The following is a 21,131-nucleotide window of genomic DNA, read 5'->3' as shown; positions in this document are numbered from 1 at the left end:
GAAACACAAAGCTGCACCACCAACCTGCTGGGGAATACTCACGGAAAACCTAAAGCGCCTCAAGTGGAGCGAAGATATTAGCCCGAACATTCAGCAAGTAAGCACGGACATCATAAGAGTCGGAACCGAGCAAGAGGCCACTCCGACTGTAACATGGACGACGCTCTGTTCCCATCTGACCAATCTTTTTCCAGCAAAGCAGCAGGTCCAAAGGGCAACTCAGGCTCATCAGTTTATAATCTCACTTCAGACCAAGTCACTCAAGAAAGCTAGAAACAATGCCTTGCGGGCACTGGCAAAATCCCCGGAGAAAAGTGAATGCTTAATTAATTACCAAACTGCCCAAAAATCTTTCAGGCTGGCGATTACAAAAGATAAACGGTCTCACGAAAACCAATTCTGGTGCAAACTGGTGTGGGAGAGCAAGAGCAAAAACTCGAGAAAATTTTGGGCCCTAATTAACCACAGAAATTCAAGCACATCGAACTTTGGATCAGCAAACATCCAGGAATCAGACTGGGCAACATTTCTAACCGACCATTTTAAGTCTCCAGAATACCCAGGTCCCACAGGAAGTAGTTCCCCAAATGAGATTAATCCTGGGCCAGGTATCACGCGGAGTATACCCACCGAATGCTCACACCTCGTCAACAAGGATTTCGAGGTGACACAAGAAAGGGTTGCAACAGCAATGATAAAAGCTAGATCTGATGGGGCTCCCAGCCCTAATGGCCTGCCACAGAGTCTGTTTAAATCTGACATTGCCTTCTGGTCAGGAACGTTAACTAACCTCTTCAATTACGCTCTGAGAACAGCAACAATCCCGGATTCATGGCGGGGCGCCATAATCCACCCAATTTACAAATCAGGATCACATGCCTCACCGAACAATTACAGACTCATTGCCCTTTTGGACATTGAGGCCAAGCACTATGCAGGCCTCCTCTTGGAGGACCTAAGGCTATGGGCAAAGGACCATAAACTGATGCCGATGAATCAAACAGGGTTTGTGGCTAACTCAGGGACCAGAACTAATCTGTTAGCAGTATCAACCATTGTCGACAAAGCACTTTTAACATCTAGGTCAGTGTTTTTCTGCTTTGTCGACTTCAAAGCAGCATTTGATAGAGTCCCCAGGGCGGCTCTATGGGTAAAACTAAGGAAATGGGGGATCCCAGAGAATCTATTAGAGGCAATTATCCAACTTCACTCCCGCACATGGGTCCGGGTGAAGTTAGGGTCCGGCACACATCTCTTGCGGAAAATTATGACAACTAGAGGCGTGAAACAGGGATGTGTGCTGGCCCCCTTTCTCTTTAACCTGTTTATAGCAGACCTGTCAGCGATCTTCGACGATACAAACAGTCATTCTCCAAAGGTGGGAGGCTTGGCTCCAAGCAACCTTTTGTATGCCGATGACCTGGTTCTCTCACGAGGGTCGGGCTACAAAGGCTCCTCGACAAATTGCTTAGCTATACGATCATTAACCAACTAGAGGTCAACTTAAAGAAAACGCAAGTTGTCCCATTTGGTAAGTAATGACACACAGGTGGTGGGTGGTCATTTAACAACACAAGCCACGTTACAGGTCAGTCGTATAAATACCTAGGCGTCCACCTGGATTCTAGATGCAACCTTAAAAAACAGCGTAATAAGATCGCAGTTAAAGCAATAACTCTTGCGGTGTCACTAGGTAAGCTTTAAAAAAATCTCTCAGGCCCAACTTTATCGCCTCTCCTGGAAGTAATGAGAGCGAAAATTGGTCCCACTCTATCATACGGTATAGAGATATTCAGGGGAAAAATGAATACTGCCTTGAATCAGCATACGCCGAAAATTTACAAAAAGGTTCTCCAGCTGCCAAAGTCTGCATCTGCTGCGCAGATAAGATTGGAGATGGGGCTATTGAACTACGATGCCTCCAACACCGGGGCATTCCTGAACCTTTGTCACAAACTGAGACAGACGGACCCAGGCACATTAGAATCCCTAGTCTGGCTAGAAATCACCCAGAAAAATCCAGGTGAAACGTACAGTTGCCTTTTTAAAGACGCCATTCAGCAAATGTCAGCGAGTGATCTATGGGCCCTTAACCCTAGCCAGACAGCATTTAAAATTGGGATCAAAAAATGTGTGAGAATGAGAACACTTATCACCGACAAAGCACACATTTTGAAACGCAGTCATACTTGGGCTCTTGTAAATTCATACAGACGGCTAGCCCCCTCCACCTATCTGGGCTGCACATACTCAATGTACTTAAAACGCAGCCTTATTGCTATCAGAATGGGTGATTGGCGATTTCTGCAAGATCTACCTCCCTGGCGACACACGGCAGAAGATCTAACTTGTAGAGGGTGCGGCAAAACAGCTGAAACTCCATTGAATGTGGTCTGCCTCTGCCCATCCTTTAATTCAGAACGCATGTGTAAACTCAAAGCGGAATGGAATAGGCTGGGTGCCCGGACCTGCAGGCAAGCCATTATGGTAGCTTTGAATCCTGAAAATACTGTCTTAAACATAAGACTTACAAACTTCATCCAGCAAGCATACCGTAATCTTAAACAAAAAAGGGCCCTGTTAAAGTGTCCCTCCCACTCCTTTTAATCATCCAATACACCCCACAACATATTCCAATCTCAGGGGAGGATTAAATGAAATGATCAGTAGCCTCAGGAATGTTGGTTGCCTTCCATATGTATGATACTACTGATAATGAGTGCAACATAAAAGGGTTGAAGAGAAGAGTTCTCTTGCACAATATGTTTTAAACTATCTTCTCTTTTATCATTACCATCCTGTGTTTTTATTTTTATTTTAAAATACTAAGGGTCAAGGAGGCTCAAGAGAGGAAACCTCTGCTTTTATAACGGCTGTTTAACTAACCGTGTCCGTGCTTGTCCTTCGTTTTTATCCTATTAATTGATACATAATGTGAATTTGTAATCTTCTTTTAAAGATATATGTGTTATATCTAAATAAAGATATTTTTTGATTTTTTTGATTTTGTGTACCCACTGTCCAGTTCTCTATCTCACACTGGAAGCGTTATGCTTAGCCACGCACATCGCTAAGCTTCATACGGCTAATCGTACGAACCCCATTAGCATAAAGTAACTGACACAACAAGCTATCAATACCATTATAGCAGCCTCGAACACCTTCAACCATACTCCCACATTAAGCTAGGGTACACTCGTAAAAAGAAATGGTTGAGCGCTGTGGACTTTTGTTCAGAGTTTTAACATAATGATCTCTCATATTATTTCATGTTTTATCTTTCCTCCGTACAGAGTGTGACTATAGGGGGGTCTCCCCTTGCCCACCGCCAGTTCTAATCCGAAATAGGGGTAAACTCAGAGAGCAGAAACACACCGGACTCTTGCTGGGCAGCGGAGTTGATTGTTTGGATGATAGCCGGATGGTTGCATATGCTGGAGATATTTTTAATTGTAGATATATTCACTTACCTTTCAGGTATTTTTTACCTCTTTTGGCACACGTGATAATAGGAGGGGCAGACACCATAGCTCTTCCATGTGGTACGAATGACACCCCGGGATGTACTGATGTATATACAAAACTTTTAACACAAAGTTGCATATACTTGGAGGAGACTACTACTCCTAACTGGTTGTTTCTTCTCTTTCTTTCTACCTGTATCCTCTTTTTCTCGCTTTTTAGTATTACCATGACCTGCTAGAGGAAATTCCTCAACACAGAAGGAACTGGTTTTATAGTACCCTCTTATCTCAATTGGAGGTGAGAGGACGAGCGCACTGAGACAGGTAGAGTCCTGAGGAAGGCTGGCGTGACCCTACACGTGGGGCATACACTTACGGACGAAACATGTTGATCACCTAGCAGTAAAGGAGGGGTGCTAGGAGCACATAGTATCTCCCAATCAGCACCATCCTTCAAGTTTTTAATACTGGCTGGAAGGTCCAGGAATAAAGTCTTAGGCACAGCTACATTTCCGAGCTAGTTTTAACTCACACTACACTGCACTTTCACTAACATCGTTGTAAGTCACTGTATAATTATTTTGTGTCTTTTTGTGTTGTATTGTCTTCCCCCACCCTATTGCTCCACCCTGTGCGTGGCTACGCAGGGGTGTATTGTAAGCAGCCCAATGATGAAGCATGCCACACATTTGTGTGAGTGAGGGCATTATTAGCACATCCAGCATGTGCCATCTCGCAATATAAATATATTTTATTACTCCCTAGATCTTCTGGTGTACTCTGTAGTTTATGGCAACCATTGAACATGACACCCTGATTCATCAGGGAACATAGAAAACAGAACAGTAGCTTTTGCTTAGCTACTCGTGCATATTTATTCTCAGAAAATACACAAGATGGCGATTACAACATTTAAATAAGTATTTATTGGTCCAGTGTCAGTCTTGTGTAAAACATATGTGCTACGACAATCAGGAGACAGAAGCATACGAAAGTACTAATATGGTAAACAGTAGACACATTTCTACTATAGTGCTAAAAAGATGAACATATACAGTTTAGGAAAAAAAGTAGCATTTGCATACTCCTATAATGCACGCCTTAAGTAATTTGCCTAAATGTACTGAGTCTAGATATGAAGGTGTAGCATGTATTTGTGTATAGGTGTATATGTGTAAAGAGCTAAGAATCCCCCCTAGGAAGAACGAACCCCCTCACCTGAAGGTTGAGAATAAAGAATGACACACCTCAAGGGATGTCAGACCATTGCGTGTCGAAGATTCAGCATGCAGGAAGCCGTGTCAGCTTGGAAGGAATTCTCCTCTAATTTGCAGGGAAGAATAAGGGTCTTATATACTAGAGTGGTCCCTCAAAGGTTTTATTCTAGAATCAATATGTTTTGAAAACAATCATAAACCCATCCCTCGGAAGCTTGTTTCCGGTCCAGGGAAGGCATGGCTTTGCAGTTCGGGCTGGACTGTTCCCATGAGGCACAGGGTCAGACTGATTTGCATATGGCCATGTCTGAACTGGGGTGGTGTGGAGTGTAAAAAAACGATGGATTTAGGCCCAGATCTATGTACTGGGGTGAATGTATGACATTGTTTTGCATTCTGTCCATCAACTGTGGTTTTTTCATTTGTCACCCCGAGTGGGATGGGTATGCTCAGACGTGAGTCCCATGCTCTCCACACCACTGGATTCAAGCAAGCCGGGCTGAAGACGGCTGGAATGCCAGAAACAGGTACTCGGAAGCTTGTTTCCGGTCCAGGGAAGGCATGGCTTGGCAGTTCGGGCTGGACTGTTCCCATGAGGCACAGGGTCAGACTGATTTGCATATGGCCATGTCTGAACTGGGGTGGTGTGGAGTGCAAAACAACGATGGATTTAGGCCCAGATCTCTGTACTGGGGTGAATGTATGACATTGTTCTGCATTCTGTCCATCAACTGTGGTTTTTGCATATTTCACCCCGAGTGGGATGGGTATGCTCGGACGTGAGTCCCATGCTCTCCACACCACTGGATTCAAGCAAGCCGGGCTGAAGACGGCTGGAATGCCAGAAACCGGTCCTCAGAAGCTTGTTTCCGGTCCAAGGAAGGCATGGCTTGGCAGTTCGGGCTGGACTGTTCCCTTGAGGCACAGGGTCAGACTGATTTGCATATGGCCATGTCTGAACTGGGGTGGTGTGGAGTGCAAAAAAACGATGGATTTAGGCCCAGATCTCTGAACTGGGGTGAATGTATGACATTGTTCTGCATTCTGTCCATCAACTGTGGTTTTTGCATTTGTCACCCCGAGTGGGATGGGTATGCTCAGACGTGAGTCCCATGCTCTCCACACCACTGGATTCAAGCAAGCCGGGCTGAAGACGGCTGGAATGCCAGAAACCGGTCCTCGGAAGCTTGTTCCCGGTCCAGGGAAGGCATGGCTTGGCAGTTCGGGCTGGGCTGTTCCCATGAGGCACAGGGTCAGACTGATTTGCATATGGCCATGTCTGAACTGGGGTGGTGTGGAGTGCAAAAAAACAATGGATTTAGGCCCAGATCTCTGTACTGGGGTGAATGTATGACATTGTTTTGCATTCTGTCCATCAACTATGGTTTTTGCAGATGGTTTCGGGACAGCAGTCGCAGCCCTCATTTTGCTGGATTATTGTAACAGGCGGTACCTAAACTTGAAAAACAACATCTGTACAGACTACAGCTAGTACAAAATGCGGCGGCTAGACTGCTAACAGGCATATCAAGGTTTGCCTCTGCACAAGATGGACTCCGGCAACTGCACTGGCTGCCAGTAAAAAAACTAGCACAATTTAAAGCACTGTGCACTGTTCTTAAGTCTCTGATGGGCAGTGGCCCGGAGATTCTGAGCAGATGCTTTGAATGGTATGTTCTGGGTAGAGCGTTGCGCTCCTCTGAAGGAAAATTAGTAGCTGTTCCCCGAATAAAAAAGCTAGCTGGGGAGGTAACAGCTTCTCCTTTTGTGCTGCGAAAGCATGGAACAGTCTGCAGTTGCATTTTAGAAATGCTGCGGAGCTCCTCTCTTTTAGAAAGGGGCTGAAGACATGGTTATTCACGGTATAAGGCACCCCTTCTTTGTTTCCTGTGAGTCAGAACCCTGCGCCAGCACACCTTTGGGTATAAGTGCGTTTTATAAGCTTCTATAATATAACATAACATAACATAACATAACACAGTGTGATGACGTATGAGGTTTCAGGATCAAGTTCACAGGTTATACTGCAGAGCCTTGTGATAAGTAATGTCCATTCAATAGTAGAAAAAGGAAAATGCTGCTTACCAGTATGCATCTGTTTTTGGCATGTAGAGCTGTAGATTCGTATACTTGTGCATAGATCGCCATCTGGCGTTGGGCTCAGATGTTTGCACTTTGTTTTTGTCTTGGAAGACGTCTTTGTAGTCACAAGGTCGGTGACTCCTCCTTAGGACAATAGTGCGCATGGGCATCAACTCCATCTCCAGATTGTTTTTGCCACGGAAGGTTATGATGGAGTTAGTATGAATTAGAAAATATGTCAATGTGTAATATATCTAAGTAAGATAGTATTGGAACAGATAGAGGTATCGGGGGAGGCGGGTGGGCGTAATCAAATCTTTAGCTCTACATGCCAGGAACAGATGCATACTGGTAAGTAGCATTTTCAGTTTGAGGCATATGAGCTGTAGATCGTATACTTGTGCATAAACTATACAGCAGTTGTCCCCTTAGCGTTAGCGATCTGTATCTGTTGCATTGGTTTGAAAAAGTGTTCCTAATACAGACTGGCCCACACTAGCTTGTGTGGTGTACACCAAGTTGCTGCTTTACAGATGTCATCTAGGGTAATGTTCCCTAAGAATGCCATAGATGCCCCTAGTTTACGTGTGAAGTGAGCTCTAGGGGGGAATGGTAAATGTGTGTTTGGCTTTAGCATAGCATATTTGGATGCATTTAACAATCCACCTTGCACTTCCTGTTTTTGAGATAGTCTTTGCCCTTATGAGGTGGGGAGAAAGACACAAAAGTTTATTTAGTCTTTGTAAAGGATTTTGTTCTTTCAGTGTAGTAAAGTATCGCTCTTTTCACGTCTAGGGTGTGAAGAGCTTGTTCTGCTACTGAGTCTAGTAGAGGGAAAAACACTGAAAGTTCTACAGACTGGTTAAGGTGTAAAGCAGACCCAACTTTAGGTAGAAATTTTGGGTTAGTCCTAAGAACCACTTTGTTATGGTGAATATGTACAAATGGTTCTTGAATGGTTAATGCCAGGACGTCACTGACTCTTCTGAGAGAGGTGATGGCAATCAGGAAAGCTACTTTCCAGGTGAGAAATAGTAATTCGCATTTATGCATAAGTTCAAATGGGGGACCCATGAGTCTCGTAAGGACCATATTTCCATACTGGAGCTGGTGGAACTCAAGGTGGAATTATTCTTTTAAGTCCTTCCATAAAAGCTTTAATGGCTGGTACTCTAAACAGAGACAAGTGTTGTCTGTTTTGAAGATAAGCTGCTTTGGCAGCAAGATGTAGTCTAATGGATGTATATGCTAGATTACATTGTTGTAGATGTAAAAGGTAACAGATGATGTTTTGAATAGAAGCATCTAGTGGGTTGATTTGGTTGCTTGTATAGTAAATTTACAATCTTTTCCACTTTGTGGCATAGCAAGCTCTAGTGGTAGGGTGTCCAGCCTTTTTAATGATGCTTATGAAGTCTGGCGGGGGATTGAGGTAGCTAAACTCTAAGATTTCAGGTGCCAGATCGCATGGTTGAGTTAACTGGGTTCTGGATGCATTATCTCTTCATGGTTCTGAGCGAGAAGCTTGGCTGAAAGGCGTAACAACTTATGAGGAACTACTGATAGTTCCAAGAGGGTTGTGAACCATAGTTGACGGGCCCATGTGGGAGCAATCAGGATCATTTTGAGGGAATGCTGTTTGAGCTTCCGAACCAATAGCGGAATGAGTGAGAGAGGAGGAAAAGCATAAGCAAATTTGCCTGACCAGTTCATCCATAGCGCATTGCCTTTGGACATTGGGTGTGGATACCTGGATGCGAAGCTTGGGCATTTTGCATTTTGGTGTGTGGTGAACAGGTCTATTTCTGCGTGACCCCTCATTTGAAAGAATGGAAGCAGAATTGAGGATGAAGTTTCCATATGTAGATCTACTGTCTCTGACGACTGAGCAGATCTGCAATCTGATTGTGCGCTCCTGGTAGGTGTTCTGCAAGGAGATATATGTTCTGAGGAATGGCCAATCTCCATATGCTTTGAACTAGGTGAAAGCTGGAGAGAGTATGTCCCGCCCTGTTTTTGTATGTAATACATTGCTGTCATACAGATCAGGACAGCTTTGCCTACGAGGTAGAGTTGAAAAGAATTTAACGCTACGAAGATAGCCAACAATTCCAGGAAATTTATGTGGAAATGTTTCTGTTGAGGGTTCCACCTGCCCTGAATGGTATGGGTTTGAAGATGAGCTCCTCAGCTGGTGAGCGTTGTGTCTGCTGTTAGCACTATCTGTGGAACTGGGTAGAGGAACGGCTGCCCTTTGAAAAGGTTTTGTATGTTCCGCCACCGGAGAGAGCGATGGGTGCGGTCATCTACCAGCACCAGAACTGTTAACTGACCTTGAGCCTGGTTCCACTGACATGCTAAACACTCCTGGTAGGGACGCATTTGAAGTCTTGCATAAGGGATGATAAGAGGCCATCATCCCGATTAGCTCCATGAACACTCGAGCTGGCAGTAATTGAATCTAATCAATCTTGAAAATGTGGAGGAAATTCGTGGCGCCAGACAGAGGGGCACGAGAGGGCGTCATTTCGAGTTTAATCTGCCAATAAACTCATATGTGTTTTCCGTGTGGGCGGAATTTCCTCCACATTGTCAAGATCGATTAGATCTACTATTGCCTCCTTAGCAACTGATCAAGGTAAGGGGGTCTTTCTTGGGACTAGGACGGATAGATGTCCTGAAGAAGACCAATGTGACCTACTGATTGGGGGCATGCCCAGGTCGAAACATGTTGACTCCAGCAGTTTAGGGGGGGTGTTATAGGTTCCTAATCTCCTTCCTTAACACCACCATCCTTTATTCATCTTAAATCCTGACCTTGGAACCTAAAAATAAAGGTACATTAGGAATCCATGAGCCAGTTTTAAGTTCACCATTTTGACTGCACGTTTTGTTCTATCACTGTACCCAGTCTTGGACTGACACATTCTGTAGTGAGCACCGTTTGTCACTTTCATTTTGTGTTCTGTCTTTGTGTTTTATGTTCCTCTCCCCTATGCTCTGCTCTGTGCGTGGCTACGCCAGGGCGTTGCAGCAACCCGAGGATGAACATGTCACACACTTGTGTGTGAGTTAGGGCAGTTTTTTCAAACATATAACTGTGTCACTGCTCATCCCCTTCGTTAAATATGGTCCTTCCTCTCCACCCCTTTATGTGTATATTATGTTGACTTTAGGGGGTTCGGGGTGGTAGAGTAGCTGGTTGACCCTCTCCCCTTTTGTGTGTGAGAAAAAAAAATGGTATGATCATCATCATCACCACCTGGATCTATATTCCCGCCCCCATCGGTATCCTCATCATCAGGTGTTTAAGGTGAGAAAGTATGTTGTGGGGAGTGTGGTGGAGAAACTGAAAGATTTGGATCAGCTGGAGGAAAAGGAGGTGGATAGGTGTTAGTACTCATCTTCTTTCGCTTCAAAGGTATTTCAGGTTCCTCTGAAGTGTCCAGTTTTCTCTTTTTTCGAGGTTTGGCGACGACTTTGCCAGTCTCTGGATCGCTAAAAGGAGTTTTTTGTTTTGGATCCGATAAGTCAGGTACAGAATGTGTGAGTAAAATTTATTTTTTCGGTGCCGAAGATTTTGGGTCAGAATGTTCTTTGGGCAGAGTCTCTGAGGCTTTTGCTTGGGCTCCTTAGGTTTTATAGGAGTTTGTGGCTCCGAGACTTTTTTCGTCTCCGACAATTTTTCGGTTCCGACTGTTTCGGTGCCGAGGGTTTCTGCGCCAGGACTGTCTTTAGGGCCAACGAAGCAGGGCGTGGCACATCTTTGGTCTTGTGTTTCAGTGACGAAGGTAACTTTTCGGCACCTGAATGGGACTGGCTCGAGCCCAAGACAGGAGGCTTATCTTTAGGTTTCCTAGCCGGGCCAGAGGGCAGGGCATCTGAAACATGTTGAGGTTGTCGACCCGAGGGCGCTACCGGAATGTTAGATTTGAATTTTGGGAGAGGAGTTTCAGTACTCATGGATCGCTGAGAAGGGGTGATTGTCTCCTCTTTGACGTCGAAGGCCTCAGAGATGGAGATGCCTTCTTCATCACCTTGTTGCTCCGGCTGGACATTGGGATCTAGGAAGATGTCCGGAATCAAGCTACTTCCGCGGCATATTTTGTGACGTCGAGCCTGACTATCACGGATGGTTTTCTTCGACGTGAACGATGCACAGGCCTTGCAGTTTCTGTCTTCGTGCTCCGGGGAGAGGCAGAGATTACAAACCTCGTGCAAGTCCATGTGTGGGAACCTAGCACCAAACCAGGGGCATTTTTTAAAGGGAGTCCTTTCCATTGACTGCAGGTGTGGTCGACGCGGATAGGCCCAACGGCCCACGTCGAAGATTGAGGAATTTGTTTTTAAAGATACACGTCGAAAAGGAAATACGATCGAGACAATACCGTCGAGTGGAGTGTAATTGCGCGTCGAAGCAGGGTTCAAAACAGACGTCGACCCGGAGCGCAGCAAATCACATCCGAACCAGATGTCGGAAAAAAACAATCTGGAGATGGTGTTTTAGGCTCCGAGTGAATTTTCCTGATTCATGCCCTTATATAGGTACAATTCATATTGCCCTAATATAGGCATGGATGTCAAGCCCTTATTTAGACATAACCCATGCAGACCAAATACAGGCATGGCTACTTCCACCCGTACCAAACGTCACAACGATTTCTTGGAAAATCGGCTTAAGCACTCAGGGACCTTCACTTGCTTGAATATTGATTTGTCCAAGAACTCATGTACTTTGCAAAGAACGACTATTTCCTAGGGGTTCTTTCCTGACGTTATTATGCCCGAGTTTATGTCAAACTATGGCATTCCTAGACACCTTCAAGGTATAAATATACCTTCACTTGCTCTAGCAAGACGCGGTGGTTCGGAGCAGTTCGACTATCTACTTGCCCGACTCAGCTCGCTACAGCAAGTGCCGAAGGAAGCTGAACCGCCAGCTGACGCACTGATCGAGAGGCTGCCTTTCTCTCGCAGAGAATCCAGCTCCAGTGTTTCCAAGCTCCCCTTGCGGGGTGTTGGGAAATCGAGTCCGGAGACTGAGATACCAGACCTCCTTCATTCTAAACTAAGGCATGGAGCTGATTAGAACCTAGAGAAAATCTTCGATAGATTCTTGGCAAAGAAAACAAAACCTATGCTATACAATACTTACTTCTTCCCGCGTACTAGACTTAGGTTAGGTACATTGGGGTAGGCGTATTTTAGAAGCACCAGATGAGTATTTTTAGTCATTGTTATTTATGTATGTATTTTTATATGGCTTAGAAACCATACAATGCTCTTATGTTCTCGCTGTACGCATTATATTTTACAGTCTGCTAAACGATTGTAGCAGTTCACTTCTCTTATATGAGGAAGATGACTGTCCAATAAATCCATTTTATTGAAAACGCCTGTCTCTCTATTTCTCTGCAACTCTGTAGAAACAAAGGATGCACGATTAACTGAGTAAAATACTTATCTATTGTTTCCGCGACTCTAGAGATACATTTCTTATTCTTGGGAAACTAAGTTGTCATGTTTATGCGGTTGTCAGAAACTAATCCCTTCTTGTGAATTTGAGAAAGTTTCTAGTGACCTCTGAGCTAGCTGGCACTCACTATTAAGTTTAATATATTCGACAGAGACCTAGTCGACCTCAGTCCTACGTCTTATCTATAGGATATATTATTCCAATGCGCAGAGCCTATTGGGAATATAGGAACTACACTACATGGCGCCCAACATTTGGTAAGGCACTAATTTAACGCTAGATACTCAGTCGTGCTTTTCTCAGAGACCCCTTTTCCCGTAAAATACTCCAATAGACGTCTGGAGTGGGAAAAAAGGATAAAATATCTGCCATAATTGAGTAGGACGAAAATCCTATGTATTTGTTTTTGGTTTGTTCAACGTTGAAGGATACAATGTTCCAAAATATTGTGCACCTTATCTTTGTTTCCTTGAAACTTGCTCTGCAAACCTTCAGTCAACAAAATGCCGAATTACAACACCGAGAACAGTGGAGCTGCAGCAGATGCATCCCTACCAGGTTTTGACGTTACAGGTTTCCAAGAAACCCATCGGATGCTATAATCATCCCAGAAAATTTAAGGAAAGCCATCATCATAAAACTTATAACAAATGGCCCATCATCAAGAGGTGGTAGGGTAATTTTTGTGATAGAGGCACATGAATATCGACAGACAGAGGTATTCTATTCATGGATTATCTTCCCTGAAGCTAATCCAGTAACACTTGTGTTTCACTTCTACAAAGAAAAGGAACATCCAACGGAATACATTCCTTTTGAGAATATTGAAATTCCACTAACTTACCAAGAGCATGCGCTCTGGTTTAAAGGCACCCTACAACATCAAAATCACATTACCAGGCTCAGTTGACTAGGTAGACCAGGAGCAACATGGCCGGTATTACCCAGCTATACACCACATCCTGCCATTGAATAAATGACAGGTGTGGAACTATTAGTTAAAATAAAACAACTAATAAAAATACACAGACAATTGGTTCAATATGTCATGCGGACTCTAACAGTCCATCCTCCTATGAGGATTCCACAACACACCCCTTACCAGGGGAACACAAATAAAATCACACCACAGACTATACAATCAGTCATTGGTAAATTACCCACAAAAAGGGAACAAATTCCATTCTGATTAGCTAAAATAATTACTCAAATCGAGGCAGTATTTCCTGATACTACCCCTCATGAGAAACACAGGATTTTAACAATCTGTTTACCAATGGGGATCGCCCCACACCTGGAGGACTGCGACACTTGGGGTACAGCCTTTGCTGCAATATACACAAAAACACATGGTGTTCCGTCTATGGCGGTAATACCAGACGTCCTGAAACAGATTCAAAATGCATACGGGACAGAGCCTGCTTTAAATCTAGGTATGAAATTACTGAAAGATTTCAAACAGGTCTCAACAATAACATTAGCTAATATTAAAGGTGAAGCAGCATCCGTGGCGATCCGCCAAAAGCTAAGAGAGTTTGATGTAACTGTGAAACCACAAAAACTAGCCAGAATAATCGAGAAATCCTATGAAGAACTAGGTCGAGACAGTTTGGGTGGTAAGCCAGTGAAACCCCAACTGACCGAAAGTCCTGAAAAGGTCTTTATTAAAAACACTCTCACTCTTCCTAAAAAGAAGTGGGAGAACACTAAACAAACTTCTAAAGAGAAGCGTTCTCAATCCCAAGGTAGTTCTCCTCAAAAGGAGCCCTCTGAAAGGAGGTATAACCTCAGGAATAGGGATAATTTGAGAAAACCTGACAGATATCAAGATACTGATACACGTTACTCTCGTACCTTTCAGACTTCATCACAGAAATCCGAAAGAGGAGGACGGTCAGAACAAAAGGAAGACCGCGTGAAGTCCAAAGATGATCAACACGTTTCAAAAAATAAAAACCCAATTCACCAAAAAGAAGGTAGCAGGTCTAAAAATCAGACATGCCGAGGATCTTGAGGACACAACTCAAGAACGGGGAGTGGGCTCAGACAATGTTGGACAGCGCAGCTGAAGTAACCGTAGCTCGCAAGATCTTGAAGGATCATCTGGAGACAGTGGACTTGAATGAGTACATACAAGTTGAAAATGAAGATACCAGGGTTCGTGTCCCACATAAGTTATATGAGGTAACACTCCGGATGGAAGGGGACATAACTAGAAAAATAAGAGCACTCTTTGGGTAGAGGCTCTCTAAGGGTTATGACATTCTTCTAGCTGAACAAGACTGGCCACCTGAATTTGTCAGGGAGTGCCCACATGGCGAAGACATCATTATGCCAGCCTTCTCCAATCATATTCCAATTCATAAAAAATATACATATGCAAGGAAATGCTCCTGCATTATACAAAAATCATGCAGGATGGGCTGAGGATTCTCCTCAACATAAAATCCAGTTCAAAACTCAACCAACTGCGCAAAGGCAGTATCTAGTTAAGCAAGAAGCTAAAAAACAGGTCGGGGAGATCTTAGATCAACTTGAATACCAAGGGGTGATTGAAACATGCACCTCTTCAATGAACAATCCTTTGTTTCCTGTCTCCAAACCAGACAATACTTATGGTCTAGACTTGGATTACAGACATTTAAACTCTTGTTGCAAAACTTTTGAAGCACAAAATGCACACAGTGCGACACTAATGAATAACATTGTGCGTAAAAAATTATAAAACAACATTAGATATTTCTAACGGTTTCTTCTGTCAAAACATTGCACCTGAAAGTAGGTATTTGACCGCTTTCGCAATTATAGGGACAAAGTGTCAATTCTGTCGTCTCGCCCAGGGATTCAAGAATAGTCCAGGGTTATTTTCAGCCAGAGTAACAGAGTTACTACAAACGTATGATGATGAAGCATTATCATACATCGATCACATCTATCTAACAGACGACGACTTGGATAGGCACTTGAACAGGGTGAACACCATAATATTCGGTTTCGCCTCTGAATGGTATAAATTCAATTTTAAAAAATCTCGAATTGCCCACCTCAACGTCCTGTTTTTAGGATATGAATTATCAAGTGAAGGCAAAAGCCTGGCAGCAAACTTTCTAGAGAAGTGTGCGCTGCTCCAACCTCCAAAAACGCTGAAAAACTTACAGTTGATTCTAGGTTTCTTAAATTTCGGAAGAACTTACATTCTAAATTACGCAGAAAGGGTTAAACCTCTCTACGAATTAATCAAACCTGGTTTCAAAACAGTTAATTGGACTCAAAACCACACAGAAATTTTACGTTTAGTGCAAACAGACATGTTAGCAACAACACATTTACAAACACACGTAAACATAGGCAACCTAGTGATCCGAATCCTTCCAGGAAGATGCTGATTCATGTACTTAACCTTTATTGAAGGAGAAAAAGTACCAGTAGCTTACAAATCGCACTTGTACACACAAGCTGAAATAAAATTCACTTCTACAGAAAGAATTCTGACAGCGGTTCAAACTGCAGTAGCAAAAGAGAGAGCCCTCGCACAGGGTAAGCGCATAATGGTAGTTACTCCTGTACCTGCCTTAGAGGCAGTGACAAAAGCGAGCATTCCGAATGCAAAGGCTTTACATCCGAGATGGATACAATGGGTTAATTCTCCTGCTGCAACAGACGTTGAATATGTATTTGACCCCTATTTGAAAACACAAGAATTTCTAAAATACGAACAAGAATGTCCTCTGCCCACAGAGATTCTGCCTCTAGAACAGTACGGATGTATAATTTATACAGACGGATCAGCAAAATCCCCAATTGGGGGTAAACAAGCTTATAGTGCCACGTGCGCGAAACGTCGCAAAAACGCAAACTCTCGGAGATTGTACAGCTCAGCGAGCTAAAATACAAGCATTTAAGATGACGCTTGAAAATACTGATCGCGAATTCCCCACACTCATAGTGTGCGATTCCTATTATTGCGTTCAATCTTATAATGAATACTTGCAGAACTGGATTGAAAGCGGTTTCAAAGATGAAAAAGGTGGCACAATCAAGCATAAATTGCTTTGGGAACAAGTAGTTCAGTTACGAAAAGAACTACAAAAAGCTCATGTGATCCATACACTGAGTCATCAACGTGATGGCGTTCACGTTGCAGGGAATTCATAGGCTGATGAAGCCATAAAGGAGGCTGTGCAAACGGCTTCCGTAGCTGCAATCAGCGAAAATAGACAACTAAATAATGCAAGCTGTCAATGTTTCAAGCAAAGACAGTGGTAAAGCATTACCAAAAGGTTATCTACTCAAATACTCATACATAACTGATGCAAATAATGTTCCGTTTGCTCGAATCCCTGGAGTGGGGGATAGAGTAATTCCAAACATGGAACATAGATTAGGACTAATCTTAGCAGCACATGAAGGGCTCGCCTCTGCACATGCAGGTGTTTCCGCCACAGTGTCATTATTAAAAGAAAGATATTGGTGGCCACGCATGAGGAAACAGACCAGAAACTATGTTTTGGAATGTGAAATCTGCCAAAAGATGAAAGTGTCTCCAGTGAAACTTCCTGTGCAGACTCCCCTGTTAATCTCAGATAAACCATTAGCTTGTGTTTACCTGGACCACTGTGGTCCCTTATAGAGGGATGGTAACTATAATTATATCATGGTCCCAGTGGATTCGTGCTCAAGATTCATCTGGATGTGACCTCAGCGATCGGCTGATGCTCGAACTGTTATAAAAGATTTGCGAGTCTTCATCGGCACATACGCAGACGGCACGCTACATTCTGACCAGGGTCCTGCGTTTCGCTCAAAAGCTGGAGGCCATGGCCAATCTGGGCGTTGCATTGCGGTATTCTAGTCCATTCCATACTGAGGGAAATTTGGTTGAGGAGAGTAAAAAATGGCACATAAAGCAATCTATAACAGCTAGGGTACTAGGCTCGGGTGAGGGGTGGGTCAAACACCTAATAAGTGTCCAACGTAGTCTTAAAAATCTGCCAAGAAATTCTCTAGGGGGAATCACTCCATATGAAATCCTTTTTGGAACTAGAATGATTGTCCAGGACCTTGATCGTCACACTTCAGTGGTATACCAAAAACCTTTTGATATCAAAGACCGTTTGGCTGTTTTGCAGGACTTAAATGAATTAAGAAAAAGCCAAAGCAACGTGTTCATGAAGCCAACGACCACTGAAGAAAAACCACCTGTCCCAGCAAGGCCTGCCTGGATGCCAAAGATTGGGGATCTAGTCAGAGAAAAGATCCCAGACAAGAAGGAATTTGGTCCTTCTTACAGACAACCAGTACCTGTCCTTGCAATCCATGGATCAAGAACAGTAATACTGCCGCCCCTTGCTGGTAAAAAAGAGAACAGGTTTGTGTCCATCGACCTGGTCAAACCACATCATGTGGCCGAATATAAGTAGTAGGTCAAGTGTACTCCAAAGATGTAGCAGACGCCCGAATCTGGCTACAATCCAAGAGGTTCAAAGTGGGAGACTCATCACCTTTGAAGAATCTGCAGTACGAAATGAAGGACTATGCAACAAATCAATGTAACTTGTGCCTCTTGAGACCCAAATAACAGTTTGTCAAGAAACGCCTGTCTACAATGAAATAGCAACTGACTATACTGATATAACAAGTGATCAAGTGGTTCCAGCGATTTCATCGAATCCTGAAGCAATCCCTACAATTGACAGAACTGCCTCTGGCTATTTCATTAACTTTGATACGTTTTCCGAGGATCCAAGCGAACCTGAAACGACGCCAGCTAGAACAACTTTTAAAGAACAAGCAACAGAACTCTTTCACCAACTGGAAAAAACATATCTGGTTTCACCATGGGTTGAAATATGGATTGTCTTAGGTATACTTTTTCTTCTACTTTGGTTGACTCTGGTATTTAGCTTGGGAATGCTTATAAATGGAAGATATGCTAAAAAGGACACAGCAAGTAAGAACATCAACTTACTACTCAAGCCACACAAATCATCCCATCATGAACAAAGAGACTTGTCAGCAGTGAACATCACAGCCATTCCTATACCAGGTGGTATAGCTTGGGACACACAACTGTATATGACATTCTTGGTCCGGTAGAGATGTTGAAGATTCCACACCAATTTAAGGATTCCTTGAGTGACTTTGTTTCACACAGCACATTTTCTGATGATTGGGTCTTTGAGACTGTTAATAATATGATGTCAGACTTAGAAATGTCTGCAAAATTTACGAATCATGAATACTTCGAAGGTTCATCAGATTATGAACAAATGTACTGTTATAATCACTATGGTCATCATATCTTGCATAAATCTGCAAATCCTAGAAGCACAAGTTACTTACCTTCGGTAAAGATATATCTGTAAGAAACAGTAGTTAGTGTTAGATTCCTTACCTTAGAATATCCCCAGGTGTCAGACTGGACCTGGAAAGTGTTGCGTAGCAGTACCCCTGCGCGTCGGTAGGCGTTGTCGGCGGCTCCGCGTCTGACGTCGTCTGAGTATTTAGACGCCGCCCTCGCGCGCTGACGTCAGTTCTTGTATATAGCTTTCCACGCCAGGAATTCAGAGCCATGCCAGAGACCGACACTGGTGCCATGAAACTAGGGTCCTGAAAGGGATGTCCTAGATATTGGTTCGCAGAACGGGGAGGATGGGTGGGGAGGTAAGGAATCTAACACTAACTACTGTTTCTTACAGATATATCGTTACCAAAGGAAAGTAACTTGTGCATCTGAAAGAAACAGGTTAGTGTTAGATTCCTTACCTTAGAATAGATACCCCAGCAATACCAACCCCGGTGGTGGGTCTGCGAACCAAGATCACACCAGAAAGTCCTGGAGAACGGAACGGCCAAAAAAGCCATCTCTCCGGTCTTGGCTGTCCAGGCAGTAGTGTCTAGCAAAAGTGTGCAGCGAAGTCCACGTAACTGCCTGACAGACAGACGTCCTGCAAGGGGACTCCCCGACCCAGGGCAGTAGTAGCCGCTGTGGCCCGAGTGGAATGGGCCCCCAGTCCAACAGGATGCTCCTTCCTCGCTAAGGAGTAACAGTCCTTGATGCACAACACGACCCACCGAGAGATAATCCGTGTGTGCACCTCCCGTCCCTTCTTTGCGCCCACATAACCAACAACAAGCTGGTTGTCCACCCGGAACTGGCGTGTGCGGTCTAGATAAAAGGAGAGCGCACATTTTGGGTCCAGACGGTGGGGCCTCTCTTCTTCCTTCGAGGGATGCGGAGGCGGAAAGAAGGTGGGCAAGGTGATGGACTGCCCGATATGAAAGGCTGTGACAACCTTGGGCAGGAAAGAAGGATGAATTTTCAAAACAACTTTGTCCGGATCGACAGAAAGGAAAGGAGGCTTAGAAGAAAGAGCCTGGAGCTCACTCACTCTCCTGGCAGAGGTGATGGCAACCAGGAATGCAGTCTTAAGAGTCAGCAGACGGAGAGGTCAATTCTGAAGTGGCTCGAAAGGAGCGCACATCAAATAGGTAAGAATAAGGTTCAAGTCCCACTGAGGCATCATGAAAGGAACAGGAGGAAACATGTGCGTGATGCCTTTCAAGAATCTATTTACAACAGGGGACTTGAAAAGAGAAGGCTGATCAAGAAGCCTCAATAAGTCAGAAATGGTAGAGAGGTAGCCCTTAGGAGTGCCCAGAGCAGAGCCCTGCTGGGCAAGTGAAAGAGGAGCCCCTCTGAAAGAGGGCAGATAGAGGATCCACAGCCTTTGCTGTGCACCATGCCACAAATTTGTTCCACCTGCACGCGTATACTGATTTTGTGGAGGGACGCCTGGCTGCCAGGATCACATCACAGACTTCAGGAGGCAAGTCAAATGGCCTCAACTGCCGCCGCTCAATCTCCACGCATGGAGGCCAAGGCTGGACAGGCTTGGGTGAAGGACCGTCCCCTACTGCTGCGACTGAAGGTCCTCCTGAAGAGGCGGATGAATCGGGGGATCAACTGACATGCTCAGTAGCTCGGGATACCAGTACCTTCCTGCACAGTTCAGAGCCACAAGGATGACTTGGGCCCGGTCGCCCATGATCTTCATCAGTACTCTGTGCAGAAGTGGTATAGGCGTTAAGGCGTACAACAGACCGCAGCTCCACTCGCGTCAAAAAGTGTCTCCGAGCGAGTGCCGCCTTGGAAATTCCAATGCGCAGAACTGATGACATTGCGCGTTCTCTTCGGTGGTGAATAAATCTAACCAGGTCTCTCCCCACTGCTGAAAGAGGCCTTGTGCCACGTCCGAGTTCAGATGCCATTCGTGATCCATCATGCACCGGCGGCTAAGTTCGTTCGCCCTGGCGTTCAGGGAACCTGCCAGGTGTTGAACCACCAGGGTGATGCCCAGGTGTTCCAGCCATGTCCAGAGGCGCAGAGGCTCCTGACAAAGGGTCCACAACCCCACCCCACCTTGTTTGTTGCAGTACCACATGGCGGTGGTGTTGTCCTTGAAAACCTGCACTACACTTTCCCGGACAGAGGGAAGGAATGCCTTTAGTGCAAGCCAGATCGCCTGCAGCTCCAGAAGGTTGATGTGGATCCGGGACTCGGCCGGAGACCAGAGGCCTCTGATCTCCCTCTCTCCCATGTGGCCCCCCCATCCTAGGAGGGACGCATTCATCACCACTACGTGCTCCGGTTGGGGTAGGTAGAGAGATCTGCCGCTGATCCAATCGCGGTTCGTGAGCCACCACTGCAACTGTCTTGCAGCGCCCTCCGAGATCCGGACGTGGTCGGACAGGTTGCCCTGATGCTGTGCCCACTGAAACTTCAGGTCCCACTGCAGAGCCTGCATCCGCCACCTGGCGTGATGCACCAGAACGATGCAGGAGGCCATCAGCCCTAGGAGCCGCAGCGTCAACCTGACCGAGACTCGGGAT

General features: G+C 44.7%; 1 protein-coding gene across 7 annotated transcripts in view; it reads right to left on the bottom strand.

The window, feature by feature from the left end:
• The window catches only part of LOC147729139 (mucosa-associated lymphoid tissue lymphoma translocation protein 1-like), a 1,401,591-nt gene that overhangs the window by 378,632 nt on the left and 1,001,828 nt on the right, over positions 1–21,131 (bottom strand). The window lies entirely within an intron of this gene.

Source organism: Lissotriton vulgaris, chromosome 2_2, assembly GCF_964263255.1.
Source record: "Lissotriton vulgaris chromosome 2_2, aLisVul1.2, whole genome shotgun sequence".
NCBI classification, from domain to species: domain Eukaryota; kingdom Metazoa; phylum Chordata; class Amphibia; order Caudata; family Salamandridae; genus Lissotriton; species Lissotriton vulgaris.
The sequence above is the reverse complement of the archived record's forward strand: the minus strand, read 5'-3'. Positions and strand labels throughout refer to the sequence as shown.